This window comes from Pinus tabuliformis, chromosome 1_2, assembly GCF_031772625.1.
Source record: "Pinus tabuliformis cultivar Carrire ecotype Pingquan chromosome 1_2, CPIR1, whole genome shotgun sequence".
Classification (NCBI taxonomy): Eukaryota; Viridiplantae; Streptophyta; class Pinopsida; order Pinales; family Pinaceae; genus Pinus; species Pinus tabuliformis.
Genome location: NC_142298.1, coordinates 1,061,489,127 through 1,061,515,972, shown reverse-complemented (window position 1 = coordinate 1,061,515,972; position 26,846 = coordinate 1,061,489,127).

Genomic DNA, 26,846 nt, shown 5'->3' with positions numbered 1-26,846 from the left:
GAGTCATCATCCCTTAGCTTGGATGATTATCTGTGTAGCCATGGAGTACATTTGATGTTTTTATTTTCCTGAATGAATCGCAGCTTGGATGGATGAAACTAGATCTGGGTTCTTCAAACTTGTTCAATCTTCGCTCGATGTACAAGTTGATCCATGTGAAAAGATGTTCTGGTGTCGAACATGGAAAGACATCGTCTGATTACCAGCCAATGACGTAAGTTGTTAACAGGCACGAGAGGAATCACCAATAATGATAATGACCCTCAACGTACTGTAGTACAATTCACATGGTGTGAGTACATGAGTTGATGTCAAACACCACGTAAAATATTTTGGTCGAAGGCCATTGATGTAAACCTATCGTCGGAAGTGAGAAACTTGCCATTGAGGTATGCAAGCTTCAAAGTACTGAAAGGGTTGTTCCTAAGTCGACTTCTTCGATAATGAGCTAATGTCAACAAGAAGTGACCTGTCATAGGAGGGCCTTAATGAATCCCACATCTACGACACGGAATGGAGCAAATGATTTTTTGGAGGTGAAAATGATTTGATGATACAAGGTTCAGGGTGGCAGTCATGAAAAATGGAGCACGAAGGTATTGCAGCGGATGAGGTGTTAGCTGGGTTGGTGAATTCTTTGAGCGACTTCTCTTGAACATATCAGCAACACTAGAATGTATTGGTAGCGTTAACCACAAAATGGATGGTACAGAGGACCAATGGTGATATGACCGGGAATGGAATAACCCAACCCGACTCAATCATGGTGATGGAGTGAAATTGTCATGTTCAAGAGCGACCTGCTACCAATGAAGTTCTTCAATTTTTCTTCCATTTTTCCCCAGTCATTACTGACCAGTACCTCTTTATTTTTGTCAAGCTTGAGGAGGATAACATATGCTTGTTCTATAATTTACCCTTCGGGCAAACCTATCGATATGTTTTAGCGAGCCGAGAGATAGTCAAACTTGCTCTTGTGAATATGGACAAGTTTGTTGCTATTGTTTCAACGAGTTTAATGACAAATATAACTTCGTCCTTTTTAGTTTTAGAGAGTCTGAAAAGAGATAGAAAGGAAACTCTAGTAGTCCTTTTTTGTAGTTTTATAGAGGATGGATGGCACTTCCAGTCACTTTAACGAGCTAGAGAGGCCAATTGCTTGGCAATCTTTTCATATTTTACGAGTCTAAAAAGAGCTTAAAGGAGACTCATTTTTGAGGAATGAGTGATGTTTTCAGATAGCAACTGGTTCCAGGTAAGTTTGGAACTTTTCAATCACGACGGTGTAAAGAAGGTGGCTAATAGAATCACTCGTCACAACTATTCCTCAAAAGGGTAAACAATCAAGTGGAGGCGTATGATCGGCTAAAAAGGTGGAGGTGATGGTAAGAACATGACCAAGGCTCAAAAGCTATTAGCAATGTGATCACAAAGGTTATTTACCGAAGGTGGGTTCATTTCTTAATGAGCCTGAACTCTGGGGGAATATATGCTCATTGCTAGGTTTATTTTTTAACGAGCTAGAACTTTGCAGAAACATTGCTCGTGCCAGTCATCTATTAAGGATGTCTCTCATTAGTAGGTTCATTTTTTAGGGAGCTTGCCCCATGCAAAAATTTGCTCCGGAGCCTTTTGTATGCACGCTAGGAATGACCAACTACTGTCCTAAGGGTTAATGAACAACCGAGGTTAGGTAGGATAGTTTCGTACAAAACATTTCCTTTGCTTTGCGTCGCTACCAGTCCCGACAAAGATGAATGGTGGATCAGACCAATCACCTAACTTAAGCAGTTGAAGTTAGTAAAAATTACGGGTTTAGAGTTACGCTGGTTGCTTTTCACTTGCGTATAAAAGGTTTGCATGCCCCCAGGTATAAAGAAAAATAAAGTTTCCAGGTTACCATATGGAAGTTCTTGCATTAAAGCAAGGTTGTTTTGTCCACATTCCAGACAAAACACTCCTTTGGCCCTGTCCATCGAAATAGACAAAGGTGAAAGGTTTGGATCCACTGCCAATCACATAACCATCAATGAGGATGTCCTATTCCATACTGATCCCATATCCTAAATGGATGGGTGTGTCAGACTAGTCATATATCCTATGAGGAAACCTACCTTATATCTGGGGCTTTCCTGTTAGAGTAGACCAGGGCGCATGCCCCCTGGGTTCATCACATTCACCGAATCACTCGCGATCATTAGGTGGATGGAGTGGAGGTTGATAAGACATTCCTTGTGCAAAAAGACCATTTAGGGATGGCATTTGACTAGTAGCCGTGTTTGAACCGGGGAATGAAAGCTGGTAAACGAGCTAGACCATTCTGCCTTCATACGAGAAACACATTACCTGAAAGAGTGAGGAGACAATAACTCCCATGATGTAGATGTAGTCACGCCCAAGGAGTAGATTGTAATCTACAGGCCCTTGGACTACCATCACATTTAGATGAACGGTTTTCCTTCTCAAAGTTATAGGCAAATTTGGAAGGATCCCTAATGGTTGACTGGTTCCTTTATTGAAGCCTGACAAATTTCGAATCTCAGGCAGAAGCGATGGTGAACCAAGTGCATTCCAAGCAGTTGAGGAAAGGATACTCATAGAAGCCCCTTCATCTATGATAGTACTAGCCATGATCATTTTGTAAGCTTGTACTATGATTCAAAATGGTACATTAGATGGTAGGCGAGGTCTCGCTAATAGATTCCAATCAAAGGAAACGACTAGATTGCTTGGAGGAGGGATCAAATAAACAGCCAGATGAATCTCTTGAACTGAGGAAATTCCCTCATGTGGTAGAGGAACAGGTAGATTTCCCCCATGTTCATCGGATTCCGTGTTAACAAAAAGAATTTGAATGGTTTCATTCTCATTCTCTTTGGAGACTGTATCATCTGAAGGTGGACTTTCTTAAGACAAAACTGGGTCGACTGTCGTCTCGACCTATTGACTTTCGTCTGGTGTGGACTCAAAGGGTTTATCTTCAATGATAGGCATTTCAACCGATAATAGAGGTGTTTCGGTTGGATTTTCAACTAGCGATGGACTTGGCATGAGTTTCTTGTATCGAGGAGGAAGTCACTGCGGTGAAGTAGGACGGTTATCCAAGACTCTTTTCGCTTCGTCCAGGAAAGGGCAATGGTGGAGGGCATGATCACCTTCACATAACCTACAAGGAAACTTAGATCTTCCTTTTTTTCCCATTGACTTCATTTTCACTAGTTGACGGTGTACTCTCAACATGATAGACAGAGGTTGAAGACACCGGATTATGCAAGCGGAGAGACCAGTCTCTCAAGATCCATGGGATATAGGGACAATCTCGATGATAGTGGTCTCCTTTGCAAATGACACACAGAGATTTGGGTTTGGATGGTGCAGTGTGTGGATTTTCGCCAAACGCTGCATGGTTTCCCCCTTTCACTGTTGGGTTCTTCTTCTTCTTCTCCTTCCCTTTCTTCTTCTTCTTAGTTACTTGGTTTTTAGTGTTACTAGTTTCACCAAGCAAAGAAGAAGAATGAGAGGGAGAAACAAATGAAGTGGAAGGTGGGGGAGAAACTTTAGTATCATCTAGTTGGTGATTTGATTGCTGAGGAATAACGGTGTTTTGAATGATAGAGGTCATGAATAGCCATACTGGCAGGCCAATTGTGAGTCCTGGAAGGGACAATGTAGCCATGTGTGGAGCACCAATATCTCCCCAAGAGGAGAAAGGACTAGGATTCCCCCCAAGGGGAAATCCTTGATTGGTGGACTTCATATCTCAACCTAAGACCAACGAGGGAATAGTGATGTTATTCCGAATAAAATAAATTTTATGACACTTTGACACAACTGGCTTTTTCAATTTCTAAGAGTCGAGAAAAATCTAAAGATGACTCTAGTCGCCTTCGATTTTTCGTGAGCCTGAAGTGACAAGTGCTCAGATGGACCTTTTCTTTTAAGGAGTCTGAAAAGGAACGAAAGTGACTACTCTGGAAATCTAGACAGAGGGATTACCAATCCAATCGCAAAACTGAAATATACACCTCGGTGGTAAATTATAGAGAAATTACCAAGGAATTTACGTACGACAGTCAATCTTCCAAGATGTTGTGTTAAGTGCATTGCGATCGATAGGGTGGTAGACACGGCTTCGTAAGGATAGAGGATATTAGCCTACTGTGGTCTCCCAATATATACTCAACTATACGTGGGAGCACAAGTCTGTACTAGCACTTGTCATATCAAAGAGGAGGAGTCACCCAACCTACGATGGAAACGATAGTTACTAGGATTTACGACGCCGGAATACGTCTCTAGCCTAGACTTCTAGATGTTGTGCGTTAGGTTCCAAAGCGTTTTTATGTTCATTGAGGTTTATTTTATAGTTGATATTTCTTAAGAAGTTTTCCTTTCAAGGTTCACCACGTGATGAAGATGTACAACTCCTAAATATGCAATCTAAAATGATAAACGTTCATTTATTTTCTTTTAGCAATGAAAATCCTAGCTACTAAGGAAAATACGATTCTTTCAACATAGAGCAGAGAGCACACATTAAATGCACTTTTCCTAAACCAATTTCCACGTGCAGTCTAAATGTAAATGCACATGCATGTATTTTTTTTTCAGTTCCCTTAATGTGAGAATGACAAAAAGAAAATGAAGTACAAATCTGAACTACTTTTCCTTGAAGCGACACTTTAACAATTTCTTTTCAAAAAACGAAAGGAAGACTAAGATGACACTTTCAATTTCGAATGGAAAACTATTTTTGACACTTCAAAAATTGATAATTCAAATCAAATACAATGTCAAAAGTGTAATCGACTATCTAAAAGAGAATACTTTATGACACTCTTTTTCTTGACTGAAAACGACAGTTGCGACACTTTCGAATCAAAAGACGACAGTTCGATTAAGCTACTGTTTGCAAAGGAGGACTGTAAATGATGAAAAATATATTAAAAACATTCACAATTCCCTATCAATGGAGGCTGAATAATGTGAAGGAAGAAGGTTTCAATAGTGATATAGTGATCATCGACAACAAAACTATTGAATAGAGCTGAAAACAATGAAGAAAAAACCAAAATCTGGAGGCAGAAACAGTTTCATTCAATCATCGTACCTGTCCTTAAGGAAAACAGGGATGCATCTCACTTGTAGCACACGGGAGGTGTGATGCATCCAGTCTGCCAATGAGAGACAATGCGATGGTCTAGGGATGAGACTAAGCTTGGTTTTCACCCACAGTTTGTAGCTAAGTTCAGGGATTTAGGCTGAGCTTATGATAGATAGTAAACACAAAGTATAAGGCCTGATCTAATGCGGTTATTAAGCTACCAGCAGGGCACTTAGGATGTTTGCAAGTCAAATTTTCAGTTCATAAAAAAGCGTTGATCTACTTTGCAGTTGCATAGGAAAAGCAGTTCGAAGGCTAGCTGGCTTAACATCAAGCTTCATCTATAGTTTATAAAGCAAACAATAATAACAAACCAAAAAACTATTCGTTCCCCAATGGAGTCACCATTTTTTTTTCCAGAAAAACTAGTGTCCATTCAGAGCTACTAGTCCCACTAAGATGGGTAGATATCTTATAAACAAACAATTCAAAGTAACTTGTGTTTTCCTTTATGACAGATAGATGAGAGAGAAGCAGAGAGTACCAACCTCAGTCTTTCACTTGGCTCCTTGCTTGTTTCCTCTCTCCTTTGATAGAGCTTCCCCATTCCTTTCTCACTTGTCCCGCTTCAAAGAACACCTATAGAGTCAAAGCAACAAAATACCATCAAAGCATAGAGATCTATAACCATAAACAATGTAGAATCAAATGTACATTAACCATACAAATGCATACACAAATACAAGATTCAGAAATATACAAGTATATGGAGGAAAACTAAAATAGTTTTATTGATAGAAGTAGTAGAAGAGAGGATTACAACCCAGCCGTCTGATCTAGCATCATCCTCCCAGCATGAAAGCCCTCTTCACCTCATGAAAAGCTAGATCACCGAACAATACAATGTCTCAAAGAGAAACCAACGACACTTCCTTACAAATTACAAAATTCCACCCTCTGGATCTCTAGGATGAGGGATCCATATATAGATGTTTGCAGGGGAGTGAGTCAGCTTTTAGGATTTTGATTAGTGTCATTTCACTGATAGTTCTTGGTTCCACTTGGATATTTCATGATATCTTACTCATCCTTGGGCTAATTCAGAGAGGCAAGTGTCATATGAGCAATTTCTAGAAGATTATCTAAGTTTCCACCTAGCAAACTGCATCTGCCATTTGTCTTCTCTCGCTCATCGTACCCTACAGAAGGGCTTTTCAGTATTCATCAAACCCTTTGTGTGTCGCAGGTGAGGTTCATCACACCCTCAACATGGAGTAGTCTGTATGGTCTAGTTTTGATCAGTTCTGAGTAGTTTTTTAGGGACAACTTCTAGCAAATGATGTAATCAGTTGACCTTGATCCTTTAGGGTATGAAACAACACTTTTATGGGTTTGAGAGCCCTTGGTTTATTGACATATGTGATTGGGGTTACAGTGCCCAAATATGTCTATAACACCAGGCCCGTGGATAAAGAGAAGGATATCAAAGATAGATACAAGGAAATTAAGTTGAGTAATGAGAAGTTGAAGGCTGAGACTTATGCCCAATACTTCAGGTATACACCTACAAATCAGAATAGGTTGATGTTAGCCTTTGATATCAAAAAAGGAAAAATGCAAATGTCATTCATGCAACCTATATTCTAGCAACCAAAAACATCAACAGACTATAGGAGAATAGATTTTGAGGTTTTGGCCAGGGAAGTCCATCCCATTGACCAAATTGAGTTTCACAAGCACGTAGGTGAGATGATCTATTCCACCTTGACAGGTAAATTTATGGCTGCACATAAGCTGCAGAGTTCATTGGACAACATTACAACACAGTACAAACTGAAGAAGGCCTCCTCACAGGCCAAAGATAACATAATCAAATGACTAGAAGACTTGGTCATTGACCTAAGGCATGATCTGAATGATATCAAGGCCGCTAAGAAATTGATAAAGAAAATGAATGAGGAGATTACTGCTCTTAAAAAACAAGTCAAATTGCCTCATTCAGAGCACCCACAGACAAAAAAAAGTCCTTCAAAGCCAAACACATCAAGAGGAAATGATGGACCTTGTTTTACAACTCAATGATCAATTGAAGGAAATGGAGAAGGATTTGGAAAGCTTGATACAATTTAAACAAGCTATTCTTGAGATCACCACGACCACTATTATACCAACAATCACTACTGCAGTACCATCCACCTTGGTAGCTGCATTGGCTCCTACAGCTCCACTGGCTACAACATTACCAGAAACTACAACATCTACATTAGCAACAGGGTCGACAATAATAACAGCTCAGCCAGGTGATGAGACAAGTAAGTTGGTAAGGCAATGGAAGACATGTCCATTCAGACCACACAAATAAACAAGCTTAAGGAAAAGATAATCAGTCTGGAGAATCACAATAAGCTTGCCCAGATTATGCACAAATAAGAAGTACAGAAGGAAACCATGATGAATGAAAAGATAAAGAGCTTCGAGAAAGAGTTGACATTAAAGGAGCCGCTTGGCCAAGCTAAGGAACAATTATGGGCCAATATCATTGACTTTGTCAATGATATTTATCCATCCCTTCAAGTAATATTTGGGAAAAATGACTTAGTGAAAGAGGCTACAGAAGCCATACAGTGAGTTAAAGCAGAACTGGGATACATGCCAGAGGAAGCCACTAGAATAACTCATTTCCTCAACTCCATGAACAAATATGAATTGTAGGAGCTAGAGGTACCTGATAGGACTGGAACAATACTAGAGCTAAGAAAGTTCCTCACCGAGAGGAATTTGATGATTAACCTTGAAGATAAATGCCAAACCATGCAGCTAGCTATAGATAGGTTCGTGGTTAAGTTTGATGTTTTGAGGCAGAAAGGTTTACCAAATCCCTTGGTGATTAATGATAAATTGATTCCACAAGATGACTACAACAGGAGAATCAGAGAGGTCGCCAGAGATTAGGTAAATACTTCGTCCATGAAAGGGATTCCTACTGGAAAGGTTCTATATCAAACATTTGAGAACTTGTTTTACCTCCAGGATGAGGTAAAACACCCTTTTGTAAATAAACCCACTTTTTCCAGGCACACAGAAACAGATGTAATTTATAGGAGGATGGTAAATATTCAATTACCAGAGGTAGTCACATGGGAAAATTTGAATGAATTACTATACAAATACACAATCAAAATGTCAAAATTGACAGTCAAAGTCAAAAAGGCACAGTAAAGAAAAAGTAACAGGCCAACCAGATGAAAGAGTATCAAGTGAAAGTGTATCAGTTGAAAGATCAAAGTAAAAATAATAGCCAGCATGAAGATCAACAGTAGGGCATAAAATAAACATTAAAATATCAGAGCATAAAGACAACACAACCAAATAAATAGGGACAACATACATTAGTTGAACATCTGCCTCTATCTTCTTGCATGGAGATATTTCTTTCTCCTAGATTAATTCCCAAGATAGCTTGGGATATTTTGTAAACTATTTTTGTATAAATACTTCATATTTCGAAGGATAGGGGTGGATTTCTATACATTTGTAGAGTTGTATTGATGATAAACATGAGGGTTATTGTACCAATATTTCAAGTCAGTAGACTAGACTGAGGAATAAAAAGATTTCATTAAAGGATTCATGTGTTGAGCTATTACAGTTAAGTATTTTCCTTATCAAATTTGTTATCTTCTTATGCAATTCACAAACTTACATGTTATCTAAAGTGAATGAATTAACAATAGATTTATTTCAGGATTTGTTTAAGTACACTCTGTCTTGAACAGTTAATCATTTCTATGTTTTCTTCTGACATCCAAATCTGAGGATCCTTAATTTCTCTTCCATACCGATTAAGCTCTTTCACTTCTTTGGTAATCTAGCCTAATGAACCCTTAATTTCTCTTTGGATCCGATTGAAACCAACTTCACCATCCAGCCTTAAGATCTGAAATAACTCAGCTACCTTGCCCTGTAGACACTATTTTTAGAACTTGATCTAGTCTTGTTTTCTTGACATTTGACCCCATAGCCCAATGGTAAAAAACATCCCTCTATCAATCTAGGTAAGTGATCCCACCACCAAATCCAAATCAAAACCCAAGTACAATCATAACTAGCCTAAAATCAAATAACTAAAACAAAGTTAAATCATAAAGAGAGAGCCCTCTCTGAGCATTAGGAAGGCTAGATCCTAATCTCCAAAGTAGGTTTGTGGTTACGTCTATCATTTATTTCTCAACAACTCAAAAGAAATATTGGAGTGATAATAGGATTGCAAAGATCTCAACAACCCAGAACCAAGGGATTTGTGTTATTGGCACATACTCAAATAAACATGGCCGAATCTTTTACCAGATACTTAGATTTTGTAGGTACAAGAAATGGAGACGTAGAATAGCACTGGTATCTTTGCGAAGCTATATGGAGAGTAGGAAAGACACCAAACAATGTCAAAACAGTTCAATTCCAGACCACACTAAGGGAGAGAGATCTGCGTTGGTTTATAAAAATGGCAGAACATAACCAAAATCGCATAGTAGATGAGATCAAGAGGGGGTTCTTGCAAAAATTCAAAGTAGCTTAGACTGACCAACAAGGGCTATCACGGCTATGGGAAATCAAAAAAAAGGAAGATGAAACTGCTTGGGAACTAATGCAAATATTTAAGGATTCCATTGCTAAGTTAAGTCACACCCTAGATCCTAATCACCAAAGAGACTAGTTCATCAAGGTGCTCTTGCCCCTTACAAGGATATCGTTAACGCAACAGAAGATCGAGAGTCTCCAAGATGCTTTAGATAAAGTGTCATGCACAAGGCTATGCACGTTATCAGCATGAATATCATGAAGGGATGGGATTGCAGGATCCATCGATTATGGGACTTCAAAATCATATTGCCACCTTAACAGAGAAATTGAAGGATTTAGAGTGAGTTCGGCTAGTCAGGCCCAATGTATGGTGCACACACTACATGATGGAGGGACATTTCATGGCAGAATGTCTGAGGTTGTGGGGGATTAACCATTCAAGGGGAATTGCTAGATCATCAAGAACCCCACCAAGAGTAGGAGTTGTGGCAGTAGGAGCGCAAGGAGCTTTCCCCTTACAAAACAATTAGGAATACTGTGAAATTTGTAAGATGTATGCACATCTACCATAGATGTTCCCGATACTACAAAATCACTCCAACGTCCCTAATAACAACTATTGTGAGTTTTGTGCATCTACAATGCATCACACTAACCAGTGCAAGCCATTGGATGCTTTAGAAAATTGATTTTACAGGTCGACGTTCAGAATGAATGAGTCCAATGGGGGAGGATGAAGAATGGGGGGAAGAGGTCCCATAAGATGTTACAACTATGATTAAGAGGGGCACGTTGCTAGGGAATGCCCTCTCCCCATGATATTGTGGTATTCATAATGTAGAATCAATACACATGCCACAAAGGATTGCGGAGAACTCATCCCAAAGTGGGAAGAAAGGACTAGATAGAGAGGGTTTAACTTGGTTAAAACCGAACCTCGTACAGAAAAAGGTCTTCCCATCACCAATATAAATATAATTACAACAGGAGGAAAGAAAACGGGGCAAGATCGAGGTGTGGTGGACCCACATTTGATAGTTAAGGAAGCATCCCCAAAGAAATCATAGCATCCTAAGCGATAAAAATAGTATTACCATGAGGTGGCTAAATTCTTCAAAGGGATGACCAAGATAAGGGAATATCAGAGACATAATAACCACGTGCTCAACAATTCTCATCCGATAGAAGAATGGTTTAATTTTTTCATGTATGTCGTTGAGGATGAATACATGTTAAAAGAGTTACATAAAATTTTAAAGGTAGCATTGGCAGAGGAGGAAGGGGAAGCAAAACGACAATCTACTAACTTAAGAGAAAAGCATACCAGAAGAGTGCGGTGAAATAAGAAGAGAGGCGAAAATGAATTAGGAATAAATGCTTAGGTTGTGAGATTCCAAATCAAGGACACAATGGTGGACCTAGGATCGGATGTAAACATCATTCCTAGGAAAACATGGTAGGCGATGGGGAAGCCGAAACAGAAATATTCATGGATACAATTGAGAATGGAGGATCAATTCTTTATCCTACCCATTGGAAGGCAAGAACATGTAGAAGTGGATGTGGTAGGAGTAAGGATGTACACTCAATTTGAAGTAATTAACATAATGGGTGATAAGGACCCATATCCAACACTTCTTGGGATCGGTTGGGCCTATGAGAACTATGTTTTCATCAACCTAAAGAAATAACTAATGATCTTTGAAGCATAAGGAATGACAGTGATACAACCCTTGGACCCCTATAAAGGACCGAGGTTCATAGAACCTACAGATGACAGGGATGAGTCAGGAATGTTAAACCAGCTATATACACTAACAGCAGGTAAAAGAGAATATTACATAAATCCTATAGTAGGGGGATATGTTAGCTGGAGGAGCATTCAGAGCTCGGAAGCTAATTTGGAAGCCATGTGGGATGCATGGCAGTAAGGCAGATATGAACTCGATACTAGACGCTGCAGAAAGATAGGAATGATAAATTAGATAGGGGCAGAAGTAAGTGACTATCTGAAATTCCACGACATTCAACCAGTGGACATCTCCTTGAACAAAGTAGATAGATAATTAAGGGACGGTCACAAAGTTCCCTTGCTAGATATCATGCTCCTTGCCACACCAGCAAGGTGAAAGAGAACAAACTGCAACACATTACGGGAATGGGGAGCCGTAAAGTGAGCGATGAGGGAGAGGTTCAACTAGGAGGAAGACCGCCCTCAAGATAATATGAAATATAGAGGTAATTTAGATCCTAAGAAGCACTTAGAGGCTTGCATAAGAAGTTGGGAAAAGGAAAGGATTCTGAAAGAATTTTGGGTACTTGTATTCATACATACCCTAGGTACCATTCCACAATATTGGTAGATGAAAGAGGAGCTCCATAGACAAACAGTGGACTGGGATACCATGGCAGCTTATTTCATTAGCTGCTTCTCATTCAGGGATGATGATATAAGAATGACTGAGACACTGCGGGGAATTAAAAGAATCTTGTTCACCCCAGGATAGATGGTTGAAGGTTGCATTGATGAAAAGTTCTTTCAGTATCTTTATGATACAGGTTCTCTAGAATATGTGACCTATCACAAGGTGGATGCAGAACCAGACGAGGATGAGTTATAAGGATTTAGACATCTGACCTTTGAGGAAACGGAAGGTGAAAGAGAGATTCAAGAAATTCCTGCAGGAGAAGCCGTACACCTTCTACTGATGAAATTAAGGAATAAAAATGTTGGAACAGAGGACAAACCCAGGATGGCACCTGTGGGGGATTATTGGGATGAACAGATGACAAAAGAAATTTTTGACTTGTTGCAGGAATACCAAGACTTGTTTGTAGCGTTAGTTACGGAGTTAGAAGGAATAAAAGGAGACATGGGGGGATGAAGATTTCTATGAGGAAGGATGCCCATTCAGTGAAGCACATGACATATAGATTGAACCCTAGGGTGAAGGAAAAGGTTAATAGGTAGACTGACAAAATGTTAGAAGCAGGGATTATATTTCTGGTAGATGAAGTGTAGTGGATAAGTTTGATTTTCATACAGAACAAGAAGGATGTGACAAAAATTAGGGTCTACGTTGATTATAGAATTCTGAACAATGCATGTGTGCATGATCCATTTCCGATGCCCTTCAGTGATGAAGTCCTGGACAATGTAGCAGACAATGAAGCATATTCATTCACAGATGGTTTCTTGGGCTACCATTGGGTCGAAATAGCCAAAGAGGAGAAAAGGAAGACAACGTTCACAATTGAATGGGGGTCATATGCATATCATGTAATTTCATTCGAGTTGAATAATGCACCTGTGGTCTTCTCGAGGATTGTTATAGCTGCATTCCGAGAATAAATTCATAGTTTTCTAGAAGTGTACATGGATGACTGGAAAATATATAGCCCGCTGAAGAAACACACAAGCTTACTAAAGGTCATGTTTGAAAGGTGCGGATAGTTGCAAATTTCCTTAAAACTAAAGAAGTCCATTTTTGAGGTTACATTTGTAGCAATGTTGGGCCACATTGTTTGCAAAGATAGGGTATGCGTAGATCCAGCAAAGGTTGCTATAATTGTCAACATGGAATCGCCACACAATGTAAAGTAGCTGAGATCCACTCTAGGCCATACAGGTGTTACCAGTGCTTCATTAGGAATTATGAATCAATCACAGACCCAATGGAGAAGTTACTAAAGAGGACAGAAGTATTCACTTGGATGGAGGACTGTCAACCAACATTGGATAAATTGAAAGAGAAACTGGTAAGCACTCCAACCCTTGTCTATCCATATTGGATCAAGATATTTCATGCACATATTGATGCATCAGGGATCGCACTAGGAGCAGTCTTAGTGCAAAGAGGGGAGAGAAATATGGATCACTAGGTATACTATGCTAACAGGAAGTTGTGAACTACATAAAGAAACTATACGACAATAGAGAGGGGGGCATTGGCCATGGTCTACTTTCTAGAGAAATTCAGCATTACTTGTTGGGGATGCCATTCAATTTTTTCATAGGTCATTCAGCACTGAAGTATTTAGTGAAAAAACCAGTGTTAGAAGGCAGGATATGCCGATGGTTATTACTCTTCCAAGAATTCACTTTCAAGGTTGTCATCAAACCTGGAATATTGAATGTGGGGCCGGACCATTTTTCACAACTGGAAACTAGAGAGAATGAAAGGGCATTGGATGATCAACTACCTAATGCTAACTAATTTAGAATAGAAGTAGTCTTGGATCACTTAGAAGAGATTTTTGGGCTATTGAGAACAGGGCACTGCCCAGAGGGGTATACACCAACGCAGAAGTGGGACTTAGTAGTAAGGGCAGCAGACGACCATCTAATCAAAGGACATATCTATAAGATGGGCCTTGATCAAGTCCTAAGGCATTTCATACTTAAGCACGAAATAGAAGATGTTCTATGGGAATGTCAGGATGGGGTTGCTAGAGGCCACGTAGGAGGAAAAGGCACTGCAAGGAAGATACTGCATGCAGGATTGTGGTGGTCAACCCTCCACAAATACTCTAAAGAATATGATAAGAATTGTAGCATTTGTCAAAGGGTTTGAAAGCCTTCCCGATGAGACAAACTGCCCTTAAATCTTGTTCACACAATACACATCTTCGAGAAGTGGGCAATATATTTCATCAGACCCATAACACCACTAGCATGAAATTCACATACAAGATACATAATAACCACCATTGAATATCTCACCAGATGGGCAGAAGCAACATCTATCAAATATTGTACGGTCGACACTGCCGCAAGGTTCATTTTCGAGAATATATTTTCAAGATTTGGATGCCCAAAATGCTTAACAAGTGATTAAGGAACACATTTTATAAATGAAACCATTGAGTATATTCTCAAGAATTTTATGATTTAGCATGATAAAAGTAGTCCATACCATCCATAGGCCAACAGGACTATCGAGGCATTCAACAAAATACTAGAAAAGGGTCTCACAAAATCATATTAGGTAATAGGGATTACTGGGATGAGTGGGTACCAATCATTCTATGGGCATATAGAAAAACAGTGAAAAGACTTCATAAATAAACACCATTTCTATTGGTATATGGGAAGGAAGCAGTAGCCCAACATGCTTATTTCTGAGGCAACAAGAATGACAGACAATGTAGCATTGAGACAAAGACAAAGTCAACTAATGGAACTTGACGAATCTAGGTTCTTGGCCAAATTTTACTAGTTGGTAGAGAAGAGAAGGCCAAAAGCTTGGCATGATAGGAATATCTAGAGGAAGACATTTAAGGTTGGAGACCATGTATTATTATATGTCAACAACTTCCAAAACTTCTCAGGTAGACTGTAGATGCACTAGCTGGGCCCATTCATAGTTGCGAAAATTAGAGATTATTGTTATAGCTCCAAATCTCACTCTTATGGTTTGTGATGCTGCACTCATGGCGTAGGGCAACCCCTCCTTCCAGACCTGGTCCAAAAATTTTAAAAACAGTGTTTTATTCCCTATACGCGACATTGCCCTGAGTTAAATGTGTGTACACGCGGGTCTGTGTATATCCAACCCGCGTGTATGTATTAAAACACTTAAAAAAATAAATAATTCCTTATTTTCGGGCAGAGATCGTGGGTTTTACCTGCTGATCACCTATTAGTGCCCGTGGCCCAACTGTTCCCAACCAACTCCTAACTAAAAAACTACTTTGGAGATGGTATAAAAAGACATCAAAGGGAAGGCCTAAGGGAGAGAGAAAAGAGAGCAAGATTATTATGCTGAGATTTACCCCTTAAACCAGGTCTGAAGTCCTTGGTGCTTTCTACACTTCCCCCATTTTGCATAGGAAACCCTTGTTTCCATGTGTATTGGTGATTATTCATCCTTTATGTCATCATTGAGTAAGACTTGGAAGGAGCTCTTGTTGGAGGCTTGAGGCTGGAACGAATCCGGGAGGAAGCTTTGCTTGGAGCCTGCTGAAGGTGTTTCAGGTGATATCTTTCCGTTATATGTACTTTATTTGCCTTTATATAAAAGAAACACGTCTTGGTTCCCGAAACAATCTTTCTTTATGCTTATGAGATTCTTGTCTTGAGTTCTTATGCAAGTAGTTACTTAAAGATTTTTATAACTAACTTTATAGCATGAAGATGGTTTATGTATAAGTATTGTTCCATGTACTGTTGTGTTCTTTGATTTGTTTGTTTTACAGGTCAAAGAAGAAGAAGGGAACTCCAAGAAGGGTTTGGACCCTAAAGGCCTTCTCGAACGTAGGACCTTATGTACGTACCCTTAACATTAGAATTTGCTTAAAGTAAAGATAATGGCTGTGTGTGTGTTTCTTTGAATAAGCAATTTTCAGTCTGGTAGAGTCTTAGCCCAAAGGACCCTAGGGGTACTTTCCCTTCAACCAGAATTGGCGACTCCACTGGGGACAACACTCTTGTTGTTCCTAGTTTGGGTAGTCTTCAAGCCAATCAAGGCTCAGCCCCTCTGTTTGTTGGCTCTGACTGTTTGATCTGTTCTTGAACTCTAATCTTTTCCAGTTTTTTCAGTCTGTATTTTTTATTTTTCTTGAAAATCTTTAGACACACTGTTTTTCTAGATTATAGAAGCGTATATACGCAATTTTTACTAAGTAAACCCGCGTATACGCGAGTTTCCTCAGTTACAGTAGCGTGTACACGCATTCTTCACATCACTGCAGGCGCGTATATTACATAATTTTCAAGATTTATAAATTTTCTTTTTGCTGAATGTTTGTCTGGTGGTTTGGGTCAGTTTCAAGCAGTCATTTTCTAGTAACAGTCCTCTGTTTAACAGGGGGCATCTTGTTCTGAACTCTCTCTAGTTATAAGGAGTATTAGTCTTGTTTTCGTTGATTGCAAGCGTCATTGATTTTTGACACACAAGATTTCTGGTTAAGAATCTTGACTGCTCTGTTTTGGCAGAGTAGGAAGATTGGATTTCAAGCTTTGTGTTCATTTTTGCTTTGATGACCCTTTTGTTTGTGTAACGAAACCATTTTTGTGACCATTTGCTCCTTCGTTTCGGGAAAGTTGTTTGTTACCATTTTCTTGAAACTTGTCTTTTGAACTTTTGGACTTTCATTGCTGCTTTTGATTGTCAAAAGCGATTTCAAACACATTTTATTTTTGTTGAGTTTTCATCATTTGAAAGGTGTCAATTCAAAAAAGTGTTTGGTTGCCTATTTATCAATCATTGGTGTCAGTATTTTTGAGAGCTTTCCTTTGAAAAGACTTTTTGGTTTGATTGAAAGAAAATCTTTTGAAAGTTTTGAGTTTCGCTTTCTTAAACTTGCTTTTCATTTGATTTCCTTTTTTGCGAAGTGGAAGTGATTTGTTTTTATCTTAGAACTTGTTTTTATTGTTTGGACGAAATGATTGGTAACACATCATCTTCTATCTAAGCATTTTAGTGGCAAGACACAATTTGGTAAAGCAACAACTTTCCTTCTTTGTTTTTAGAGTAGTCTTTAAATCTTGAATTCACATATAGTTCTTGCATTAGGATAGATTTGCATCTCTTTTTAGGCATATTTAGTTTTGTTAGTTTTTGTGAGTGTGGAGTCTGAAAAGAAAAAGAAAATTTATTTATATTAGAAGTACCTCTAAACCTCATAGAAATTGCTCTTCATCGAAAAAAAAAAGTGCATGTGCATGTAGCTAAGTTTTATTAATTTCTTTTGCGTACATAAAAACACCACAAGTTTCATCACCATTACCTTGTGACTTAAAGAATAGCCTAATAAAATCAAGCACTAAATTAAAATCCACTAGAACTTTTTGTTTTAGTCAGTTACACCAACAAGTTTAGGATTTTAGGGCCTTGCATTAGGCGAGTGGAGAGTTAACTCTCCAAGGCCACATAGAACGTCAAACATAAGAGTCTGATTAACGAGAGTAAATCCAATAGCGTTAGGAAGACCAGAAAAGATCCGGATCTGGGAGTTAAGCACGAGGGTCTGTGAAGATAGGGAAGAGAGATACCCCCTCTCCTACTTGTCCGAACTTACCTCACGACTGTTCCGCCTGGCTTCTGCGACAAGTTGGTACCCATAGTTGCCTCTCCTAGGGATCTACACAGGTGGCTGCGGAGGGGAATCCCGCGGCACCTGAGGTCGACGTTGTATCACTCTCGACAGTACTACTGGAGGGCACCCTTACGAAGCTTGGGGGCTTGCACCGGCGTAGGCTGTTGTTAGGAGGTCAGCGTAACTTCCTCTGATACCTTCGCTGATAGGATTGGGCCCTCATCATCCCAGACTATCTTCGGAAGGCCCCTTGATTCACTTTCTCGTATTTTGGTGTCCGGTCCTAATCACCCGGAGCGGAAATACTTGGAAGTTGTTTGACTGGCTGTATCTTTAGGGACTTTATAGTGTGTGCTTTGTGCTCCTAGTCGGCTTAGCTTTTAATTTTTTGAGTCTTTAGTTAGATCATAACAAAAAATTCAAAGTGGCTGACCGATCTCCAAGACGGTCTCGAAGACTTCGTGGTCTCTTGCCACCAAGTTTAGAGCCTTCTCCTAGAAGGTGCAGAGGCAGTACTACCAGTGGAGTCTGTCCCACGTGGGTTGACGCATCGGGGATTGATCCTCCTCTCGGGGACATTAGTGGCCAAGCAAGGCCTGGTACTTCTGAGCAAGAGAGGGACACTCCAGTCCTTTCTCGAGTTCGCTTTCAAGCGGAGAATAATGTAGAGGTAGAAGAATTCTCAGAGTCGTTAGGGGCTCCGAATTCTCCCCTACCATTTAGCCATCCAGACGTATTGCAATACGTTGGAACTCCGTCACATAGAACATCGAGTCCAGGTTACGCTACGCGCTTACCATTTATGATCACTACTGGAAGCATGGCTTCTACGAGTGCTGCGACTATGCAAACCCCAACATTGGTGCAAGGGGGAGGAACCATTTCCATCCCCTCCGCTTCCTTGTTCGGATCTTTTGCTAGCACATATTTAATAGGGTCTACCTCCATTCCGTCCATGAGTGGAAATGCCCAAACCAATGTTTTTGGTACTGGTTCCTTCCTTTTTGGCACCCAATCACAGGGTATTCCTTCAATTCCGTTTAGTGCTGCTACGTCCATGATGGGTGGATCGGCTTCATTCCAGGGTTTTCCTTTTGGAAGTGGTCATATACCACATTCCAACCCGACGATAGGATCCATGCCTTTTTCTTCAGGAGGACAAAGCAGCAACCCTTTCCAAGGTTGGAATAACCCTGGGGTTAGTAGTACGGGAACTGGGAATCCATTTATTAGCCAACAAGGGAGTAGGCCGTACTCCACGGTTAACATGTTTCAAAGTATTCCTCCCCTTGCTTCGGCTTGGAACCCATATCAGGGGTTATCAACTCCTTACCATTCTTTAGGAGGAAACTTTGCGAGCTATGGAGGTTATACGGCAGGAGTTGGTCAAACTCCGAATTTTGCTGGACCACAAGGCTTGCCTTTTGGTTCAACCGGTTCTACTGGTCACTTCGGGTAGCCTGGTGCCTCCCAAATCCCAGGACAATCTTTTCAGAACTTTGGGAGTTCTGCCCAGTCTGGGTGGAATCCCCTAGGTCCTCCTAGGCTTCCGTTTCTGGCAACGTTAAACTTGCCAGATCTCACTAAGATAACAAATGACCCTATCAGATACAATCCGGCCTGGCCTCCGGTCCCAACCAAACTCCCTTCGGATATACCGAAATTCGAAGGGAAGAGTGGTGAAGATCCGGGCGATCATGTAACCACATTCCATTTGTGGTGCTCATCCAACTCCCTCATCGAGGATTCGATTAGGTTGAGACTCTTTCAGTGCACCTTGACTGGTAATGTGGCTAAATGGTATATAGAGTTCCCAGGGGGCAGCTTTACATCGTTCGCTGACTTAGCCAATATCTTCTTAAATCACTTCCAGTTGCCTATCCGCTATGATGCCAGAACTAAACTTCTGGCCACCTTTCGTCAGGATAAGGCAACCCACATTTCTGATCACGTTCAGGAATGGAGACGAAGAAAGAGGCTCATTAAAGCCGAAATCCCTCCGGAGTACCATCTAGAGTGGTTTTTGAAATCTTTGCAACCCAGATCTCCAAGGATGTCTCCATGTCTGGGGTCTATTCTGAGGAGCAAGCCATTTTCAGGGCCCAGCAGTTAGAACTGATTTACTCTCAGTCTGGGATCCTCTAAAAGTACTTGCCAGATGCTCCTGGATCTAAGGTTGATTTAGCTAAGCCAAAGCCAGGTTCGCACGCGGATGGTATCGTTGGGTCAGTAGACACATCTACAGTGAACTTGTTGAATCAATTGCAGCAGTTGTCATTACAAACTGCTTCTAACAACCAAGTCACATTGTCTAATCCTCCCGCTTCCCAAACTTCTTCAATTAACGCCGTCCAATCCAATAACCCCAAAGGAAATCAAAATTCCAATGGGAAAAAGAAAGGACGTGGTAAGAAAAAGAACTTGGATGGGAAGCCCGATGCAAATAAATCTGGCAACAACGTTGGTGGTGGTAAAGGTGAGTCGAGAAAGAAAGTTAAGTTTCCTTGCAAGTTATGCAGTGGGGACCATCTAACTCATCTCTGCCCTAGAATTGAAAATGCTCAGCGCTTGTTAGGACAACAAGGGACTTCTAGTTCGCAAGCTGTGTTAACTAACCCGTTTCCCCAAGGGCAGCAACTTCTTGCTGGCGCGAATTCGAATCCTGGGACCTCCTCAGGGGGCAACCAGGAAGGGGAAAAAGCATCAAATGTTTTTATGATGAGTTCAAATGTCCATGTGACTACTCGGTCACATGATTATGGTGAAGCCGAAACATCTAAGGATAAAACTATTCCCGGAGGTAATGACCTTCATATTGAACGGCCCCCTGTTGAGACTATACCTAGGATACCGAAAGGTTCCGCCAAACGCGCGATGATTAACCCTAATGCTAGGGCCACCCAAAATTACTCCATTATGGAGGATTTGGCTCAAAGCCCATGTGCTATGTCCGCTTTGGAAGTTCTCCAATCGTGTCCGTCTCAGAGAAGTGCTTTACTCTCCGCCATTGGAGCAGTCGATCCAGCTAATTCTTTAGTGCTCTCTTTTGACATGTCAAATGTCAAAAAGAGACCCCCTCATCATATGGCTTTTTAGATAAAGTCTACATATCGGAAAATCAATATTTTTCGCACCGTTATAGATGAAGGAGCTTCCACATGTGTCATGTCCATGTCATGTTGGAAGGCTATTGGTTCACCTTCGGCTGTTCCTTCACCAACCGTCTTAACTGCATTTGATGGCCATTCTCACAAGCCGCATGGGATTATCCCGGCCTTTCCTATATGTGTTGGAGGGAAGGTCATTAATATCGAAGTTGAAGTCGTAGATGCTAACCTAGACTATAATCTCCTATTAGGAAGGAACTGGGTGTATGAGATGGAAGTCGTCGTCTCGACTATGTTTCATGTCATTTGCTTTCCTCATGAGCGGAAAATCGTTAAGGTTGATCAATTGGACTATTCCCCAATCGATCCTCAAGCAAGCTCCGACTCTACTGTTCCTTTGGTGGATAACCCTCGCCCGCCGACTGAGAATTTAGGAGTAGGGATGTATTCCTCATTGATGGGTACGTTTGATCTTCCCTCTCCTTTTGCAAGAATCAATGCTATTTCATCATCCAAGGAGTCTCCTCGAGAAGAGTTCTTCCGAACTCATTATTTTTCTGACCCTTGGACCTTGCCTTCACCTATGACCACATTAGTTGAAGGACAAGTTAATGGAATGGCGTTTCCTATATCTGCAGCTGAGCTTAGATATCAGTCTATTGTAGACTCTGCAGATAACCATTCTACTCCTTTTTCCAAAGAGGAGTTAGATGGTCATGTGGCCCCGGCTTGGAGCTTTGATTCTACCTCTGCCTTGGACTGCTTAGATTCGGTTCTACCTTCTGAAGAGGCAATCCTCAAAGTAATGATGGGTATAGATCGACCTTGGGGAGACTTACACCATCGTTCATATTTTCTTCCTCCATTGTGGGAAGTAGAATCTAGATTCTCCGAGCTCGTTGGTAGTGATGTTTGTACGGTGTCGAACCCTTTGGCTCCAACACACGTACGTGCCAAAGGTAATATGTCAGTAATTTCAAAAACGATACCTATAAACATCTCTAAGGATCCTAACATCATCGAGAATATCTTCATCGGAATTGAGTGTTCCCCTGAAGAAATTCAAATTTACACCGACCTATTCAAGGAATATCGTGATGTGTTTGCTTGGTCTTATGAGGAAATGTCTGGCATTGATCCTTCTATAGTACAACATGAGATCAAGACGTACGAAAACGCAAAACCGATTCGTCAAAGGCTTCGGCCGGTTAACCCTAGGAAAGCAGCGGCTATCAAAGCTGAGGTTGAGAAGCTGCTAAGGGCGGGTTTTATATACACTATTCCTCTTACGGATTGGGTTTCTAATCCAGTCCCTGTGGACAAAAAGCAAGGAACAATCCAAGTATGCATTGATTTTAGGGACTTAAACAAGGCTTGTCCGAAAGACAATTACCCCACGCCATTCATTGATCAGATTATCGACGAGTGTGCGGGTAATGAAATTTTTTCCTTCATGGATGGTTTTTCCAGTTATAATCAAATCTCTATCCGTCCTGAAGACCAACATAAGACAGCCTTCATATGTCCCTGGGGTACCTTTGCATATCGAAAGATGCCTTTTGGTCTTAAAAATGCTGGAGCCACTTTTCAGCGGGCCATGTCATACGCTTTCCACGACATCAAACATGTCATCGACGCATACTTAGATGATCTTGCTACTCGCTCTCGAAAGAGAACTGATCATCCTAGTCATCTTCGATTAGTCTTTGAGCGATGTCGTTTCTATAAAATCTGGTTGAATCCCAATAAATGCGTTTTCGCGGTTACATCCGGTCGGCTGTTAGGGTTTATTGTGTCCAATGAAAGGATTCGGGTTGATCCCTTCAAGGTTGAGGCAATAGTTCAGTTGCCTCCCCCGTCCTCAATTCGTCAACTTCAAAGTCTTCAAGGGAAGGCTAATCTCTTAAGACGGTTTATAGAAAACTATGCCGAGATCACTAAAGGGTTCATGCGTTTGCTATGAAAAGGAGTTCCATTTGTGTGGGATGACTTTGCGCAGCGGTCATTTGATGCTTTGAAAAAGGCATTAGTCTCTGCCCTGCTTTTGAGTCCACCGAATTATGGTAGAGACTTCCTTTTATATCTCGCTGCAGCAGAATCTACCATTGGTATGGTTCTAGTTCAGGAGGACGATGCTCTTATCGAGCACGTGATTTATTATTTGAGCCGAGGCTTAATAGGTCCTGAACTCCGCTATTCTCCGGTTGAGAAATTGGCCTTGGCAGCTGTCCATGCTGTCCAGAGGCTCCGTCATTATATTTTGCTACGCAAAACTTTTGTCTTAGCGGCGGTCAATCCATTTCAATTTCTCCTGAGTAGGCGAGTGATTGGGGGCAAATATAATAGATGGATAGTCATTTTACAAGAATTCGATCTCGAATTCTTGTCCGCCAAGTCTAAGAAATCTATGGTCTTCGCGGAGCTAATTTCTGAGCTTCCTTGTGGAGAAGATATTGTTTATGAGGAAAGTTTACCCGACGAACATATATTGCTCATCTCTTCACAAGACCCTTGGTATGGAGATATCATTTTTTATCTCCAGACTTCGAAGTTTCCCTCTACCTTCTCCAAGGATGAATGTCGCAAGTTACGTCACCTGGCTAAAAACTATGTTATCATTGGTGACACATAATATCGTCGAGGGGTTGATTCAATTCTTCGACGTTGTTTAACCTTAGAGGAAGCAGAGTCTATTCTTAATGACTGCCACAGTGGAGCTTGTGGTGGTCATCTATCAGGGCTTGCTACAGCCCACCGCATCTTACGTGCTGGCTACTTTTGGCCTTCACTCTTTAAAGACTGTGTGGAAGTGGTCAAACGCTGTCACCCGTGTCAAATTTTTACTCGCAAGATGCACACGCATCCAGCTCCCCTTTTTCCCGTTGTCACCGTCAGTCCCTTCACTAAGTGGGGTATTGATTTTACAACTTGTAATCCGCCTTCAGCAGCGAATCACAAGTACATTATCGTGGCTGTAGACTACTTCACGAAGTGGGCTGAGGCCATGCCTACTTATAAGAACGACAGTGACACGGCAGGTTTGTTTCTTTTCAATCAGGTTATCTCAAGATTCGGTATCCCAAGGGAGATTGTCACTGACCATGGCAGTCATTTCCGAAATTAGCTAATGTCCAAATTGGCTCTTAAATTAGGTTTTCGTCAGGAGCATTCGTCCCCTTATTATCCTCAGGCCAATGGACAGGTCGAGGCGGTCAATAAAATTCTTAAGACGATACTCCAACGGACAATCGATAAAAATCGGTCCAATTGGCACATTATGTTGTATTCGGCTCTTTGGGCATACCGAACCTCCGTCAAAATGGCTACTGGTTTTACTCCTTTTCAGTTGGTTTACGAGATGGAATCTATCTTTCCAATTGAATGTGAAATCCTATCTCTGAAGTTGGTTGTTGAGCTTCTTCCTGAGACTTCGAGTCTCGAGGAGCGCCTAGTTCACTTGGAACATCTCGATGAGTAGCGTCGAGATGCCGCCACGATGAATGAGGCCCATAAGAAAAGGGTCAAAACGCAGTATGATAAGTCTGTCCGTCCTCGAGTCTTTTCTGAAGGTGACCTTGTCTTGGTCTATGACCAAGATAAGGACGCCTTGGGGGTAGACAAATTCAAGCCTATGTGGTACGGTCCTTTCATTCTCAAACGAGTTTTAGAAAAAGGATTGTATGAGTTAATTGATTTCGAAGGAAACAAGCTGGCGGAGCCCCGAAATGGTCTCTACCTAAAGAAGTACTTTGCTTAGTTTAGGCTGGGCGATGACTTCTTTGTATTTTATGTATATATTTATACATATATTGTCGAGCGTTTTCTGATATCAGTGCTTTTTGGTCTGCTGTGGCAGGTGCTGATGGATGATTTGGTCTATTTTGGGTTCGCCGATGGTGCTAGTCAGCACACTTGGAATCTTGCTTCCGCAGCTTGGGTACTTTATTACCCAACTGGTCAGTTGATGATATCGAGAGGCGTGTGTACCGGTCTGCTTCAAACAATATGGCCGAGTATACAGCTGTTATCAATTTATTATCCGAGGCAATCTCTTATGGGATCGACTCGTTGGTAGTATATCTTGATTCTCAATTGATAGTGTCTCAGTTAAATAACATTTATCGAGTTAGAGATCCATTATTATATCACCAATATTTAAGGGTGAGGTTGTTGAAAAGATCATTTATTTACATTAATTATTTGCACATTCCAAGATCTCAAAATTGGTTAGCTGATTCTATCGCTAATCAAGCATTAGACTGGCATATCAATCATTCATCATCATAAAATCATGCATCAAAAAGTCAAACTGTATATATATATATATATCGCAAAGCGTCTCGAGTGTACATATGTGTGTCCAAAAATATGCAAAATTGGGACTCAAATGCCCATAATCATGTCAGGCATATCTAACGCCTCGGCTCTGGATGAGCAGCTAAATATTTAACTATAACATTGGCCACGCGCAGAAAGACGCGAACCCAGTCACGTGGCATCCCAACCACATGACGCTGCATATCTGGAGAAAGGTCCTCTATCTCGGCCATCGGTACTCGGCAGCTCAGTCTCGCCAAGTGTCACTGGACGTTGTTTAAGGTCCGTTCCGTATCCGCAGCCACCTCTTCGGCTCGTTGGCCATGCCGTCCATGCCGCGGGAATCCATCTGGTCGTACGGGCCCAATGTCTGGAACATGATCATCATATTAGTCATTTGAATCTCATCAAAAAATGTTTTCAAAGTTCATCATTATATTTGAAAAATCCAAAAAAATCATAAAAATAAAAAATCTTACCTATCTCACCCCATGCTGCATCCGGTGGTAACACTAGATCAAGATCTCCTCGGAAATCCAGCCCGGCATAGGGGTAATCATCCACGGCGATGATTTGCTGCTCCCACCAGGTAAAGAAATCATTGTCGAATGCATTCCTAGGGACTTCCCCACCCCCCAGACGTTTCATCAAGTCAGCCCACCGGCCCATGCGTGGATCACGTGGACTACTAATGGAAACTGCTACCCTAGGGCGGAGTGCGGGAACCTTCTCGAAGAAGAAAGTGCACAAGATGGTTCCGAACCCAAAGTTCTTGGTCTGTCCCCTCCTGATAGAAGTGAGTTGTTCCTTCATATTCGCAAGGAGAGGAGTACACCAGTCAAACACTGTAGTGAGACAGTCCACTGCCACGCTCATGTTTACCCGTGACGCCTGATGTAGTGAGGATGATCCGTTCACTCGACCTATGGTGAACAAGATTATCCTGAGTGAAAAACTCACCACATGTGGGATAGAGATCTGGCTCCCGACCTTCCGGTGACTCGGGCAGTAAATCTCTACATAGTCGTCTACACTGAGGCTATTCCGTGTCCTGCCCCGGGAGTGCACTACCTCTCCCCTTCGGGAAAGGCCCGTGATAAAATATATATCTTCCACTTCTACCCTGAGTGGCATCTGATCAATGATGAATGCTTCCTCATCGACATCCCAATAATCAATGAGTCTCTCGAGCAAACGCGTGTTCACTTTCATATTTGGCAATTTGAAGAATTTTAGCAACCCGCATCCCCGTAGGGCAGCTAATGCCTCATCATTGCCCATAACTTCATTATCCACGGCTGAGTGCTCTCTTTCACGCCATGTGATAGTCATCCTGGAAAAAAAAAATCATTTTCATCCGTTAGTTTTGTTTATAAAAATAGTTCGCTGCGCACACGCGGGTTACTATATACACAGTCGCGTGTAGGGCCATCGTATACGCGAGTTCAATATTTCCAACCCGCGTGTACGCCGCGAAGGAATTTTTTGCAAAAATCCAACGGTAAAACATCAAATAAAATTCCTAAAAACTATCACAATTAATTGCAAGACAAGTTTAGTGCTTACCTGGAAGTTTTCGGCAAGTTTGAACGGTTGAATAAGTCACAGGGAAGTTTGCTCCTTTTGCTCCACAATTTTTGCTCTCCAAGTCAAACGGTGAAAATGGTAAGTCCAAAATTTCTTTTTATAAGTTTTGA